Raw genomic sequence first — 3,552 nt, forward strand, 5'->3', positions numbered from 1 at the left:
CATGTGGAATCCCCTTTTATTGTTTTTATAACTGATAAAACTGCAGGATACAGGATACTGCAGGATACAGATATTTTTTTCAGCCCCTGAAGTGCAGCTCACCATAAAATGTTTCAGATCTACAGTGGCTGGCATAACCAAATCATAGCCCACTTTGCAGTCAGATTTAGCACAAATAAACAGTGTTGGGAAGGTTACTTTTAAAATGTATTCCACTACAGAATACTGAATACATGCCCCAAAATGTATTCTGTAACGTATTCCGTTACGTTACTCAATGAGAGTAACGTATTCTGAATACTTTGGAATACTTAATATATTATCATGCTGTTTACAACTACATGAATGTCCTATTGCTGTGATTTATTACTGTTACTGAAGGTCCGCGGCTCCGAACCGTAGTAAAGGGACCTCTGGCTAATACGGTGGGTTCCGTGTTGGGCTGGTAGCCGAAAACTAGCTTTACTTTGTTGTCTGGGTCACTTTGCTTGCCAGAGACAGAGAGAGGCGTTGAAAGGCTGCTCCAACGGAACTTATTTTTTCCGGAGGAAAACACGAACACAGTGTACAGTTGAGTCTTAATAGTTTACTTACAAATGGGCTCCTCAGGCACTCTTCTTGGCTGCTGTGGTTATTATTATATTTACATGCTTCCAGCTCCCGTTTTTGCTCCGTGACAGCTCGGACTTTTCCTTTCTCTCCCTCCCTCGCTCACAGACACAACGTGTATGGTAGTCCATTCTCCCTGCAGCACGGACTACACTGCCCATCAGGCTACATGCTTTAGAGCTATGCCTGTAGCATTCTGCCTTTTAGCTTAGCACAACAACAACAACAACAAAAAAGCGCTCTCTCACCCAGGAAACACGCAGAGAGAGAGCGCGTCACCCTGTAACCATGGCAACCGTAACGCTGCCGCCTGGAACAACAGAACGTAGCTGTCAAACAAACCCAAACAGTCCTGACCCGCGACAATATGAAACAGGGAAGTACCGCCGTGTAATCCATTTATTTCAACAAAGTAACTGTATTCTGAATACCACCTTTTTAAACGGTAACTGTAACGGAATACAGTTACTCATATTTTGTATTCTGAATACGTAACGGCGGTACATGTATTCCGTTACTCCCCAACACTGCAAATAAATAAATAATACATGTAATTTTGGCCTAAAATCTCATCAAAAGCATGGTGGCTTTGACGAGACATTTCTGGGAAAATTCTGGTGAAAGGTTTGATGGATCAGAAAAAAAAAGAAGAAGTAGTTTACTACTTCTTCTTTCTGTGATTTTTTTTTCTACAGTAGTCCATACTACCGTCTCTTAATCAGTGTGATATCACTGGTGCATTGCTCTTGTTTCTGTAGTTAATTATGTTCCACTCACATAGAATTGGTGTTTGGCTGCCTCTGTTGACGCCGGCCATGATGAGTGAAAATTCCCCACTTACCTGTGATAAAGATCACGTCCTTTATTCCAGTTACTCAGATATTCCAAGACTGTTTCCCACAGAAAAATGCAGATGTGTTCAACATTTGGGTCAAACATTAAATTTAAATATTTATAGGAAATAATTTATTGCAATTATAGTTTTCAAACGACAAAATCTATAATGAGAAAGTTGAAAAATAATGAAATATATTTTCGGAGTGATCCGTCTTTCTAACATGAATAATCTTTGAATTGAGAATGAACGATGACGCGGCATCCAGCGACAGGCTTTCCGTCGCCCTCTGGTGGTTGATTTAACAGTTGCAGTGAAGCGGTTCAGACAAAGCGTCACCCAGATATAAACTCTTTTAAAGATTTCCCAGTTTTCCCCTCTTATTTTATTCATTTTTTATCTCCTTTAAAAATGATGATAAACATTAGCTTCTGCTGTTTTAATCTTTTATATGATTTTCATGATCTGCTAGTATGGAAGTATGGAAGCCCGTTTCCGCCACTAAAAAAAAAAAAAAGTATGCATAATTCAAAATTTCGAGTTATTTTCTCGAAATTTTGACTTATTTTCTCGAAATTTCAACTTATTAACTTGAAATTTCAAGAAAAGTAACTTGAAATTTTGAATTACTTTTCTCAAAATTTTGAGTTATTAACTCGAAATTTCGAGTTAGCGCTGCCAGTCAGTAATCTACGTGAATGGCATTATTTCCTTGTTACCCTTGAAAGCGCCAATTTGTTGCGATCCGGTTTTGAGTGCATTCCATGTAGATTACTGATTGGCAGAGCTAACTTGAGTTTTTAACTCGAAACTTTATATTTTTCTTTTTTTTTGTGGTGGAAACGGGCTTCCATATTTGTTTGTCTTGTGTAAATCACTTTGTAAAAATGCTTTGTAAAGCATCTGTGTTCTACTTGAGCGCCCTTGTGTGGCAGTTTGTGGTAACAACAGAGACCGGATTTCCTGAGCTCACACTCCATGGTAAGTACTGTAACAGTTCTGTGATTTATTTCAAATACTGATATGTAAAATGAATGGATCCATGATTTCATGCATTTACTATGACCCTGACATCCAAACATTCCAGCAAAAATTGCGACTCATCAGGCCAGGCAACATTTTTCCAAACCTCTATTGTCAAATTTTTGTGAGCCTGTGTGAATCGTAGCAGTTTCCTGTTCTTAGTTATCAGGAGTGGCACCCAGTCTGGTCTTCTGCTGCTGTAACCCATCTGCTTCAACGTTTGACATATTGTGGCTTCAGAGATGCTTTTGTGGATACCTCAGTTGTAACAAGTTGTTGTTTTGTTACGGTCAGCTCCAAAAGTTTGGCCATTCTACCCTGACCTTTGTTACGAAAAACCATGCCACATTTAAACATTTAAAATTAATACTGAGCGGAACTGAGTGCAGCATATTGGTCCCAACAATCCCAGTTTCTCATGGAACCCCTTGGGAAAATTAATTGCCCACCACTCAAGTTCTGTTTAGTGAGGAGTGAGTGATAGCCACTGTCTATTGTTGTTATTTCAATATTAGCAGGAAGCATTATCTGCTCTCTATGACTTGGCGCTGCCATTAGCAACACTATCTTTACCACATATGTTTCTGAAATTGTCAGCGCAATCAAACTAACCTACTGTGTTAAAAGAAATGTTGAAAGAAATGGCAAACACCTAAGACACTGTAGAGTGAACACTCCAGTTGGCTGAGGCTAATCCGGACAGAAAGTTTACTAACTTAGAAGCATATTCTATTTTCTCGCTTTGCATAATATCAGGTTCGATTTGGTTTCATCAGCTGCTTATGCAACATTTTTTATTAGGTAAAAAAATCATAATTTCAACCATTGCTTTCTGACAAATATAACAAAGATTTTAAAGAGTTGGCTAATAATGTTCTATTATTTTATAGCTAGCTGATGATAGTGATGTTTGATTAACTTTTGCAAACATTCTTTTTTCTAGTTCAGGGACTCCTGACAGTTTTAGCAAAAATATTCATACTCAGTTACATCTCCTTTGCAAAATAAAGTACTACAGTTAACAGTACCTTTTCACTGATGGTAGCAGTAATGTTATCATAAATGAATGTGTTCCTGAGCAAGAG

This window comes from Oreochromis niloticus, linkage group LG7, assembly GCF_001858045.2.
Source record: "Oreochromis niloticus isolate F11D_XX linkage group LG7, O_niloticus_UMD_NMBU, whole genome shotgun sequence".
NCBI classification, from domain to species: Eukaryota; Metazoa; Chordata; class Actinopteri; order Cichliformes; family Cichlidae; genus Oreochromis; species Oreochromis niloticus.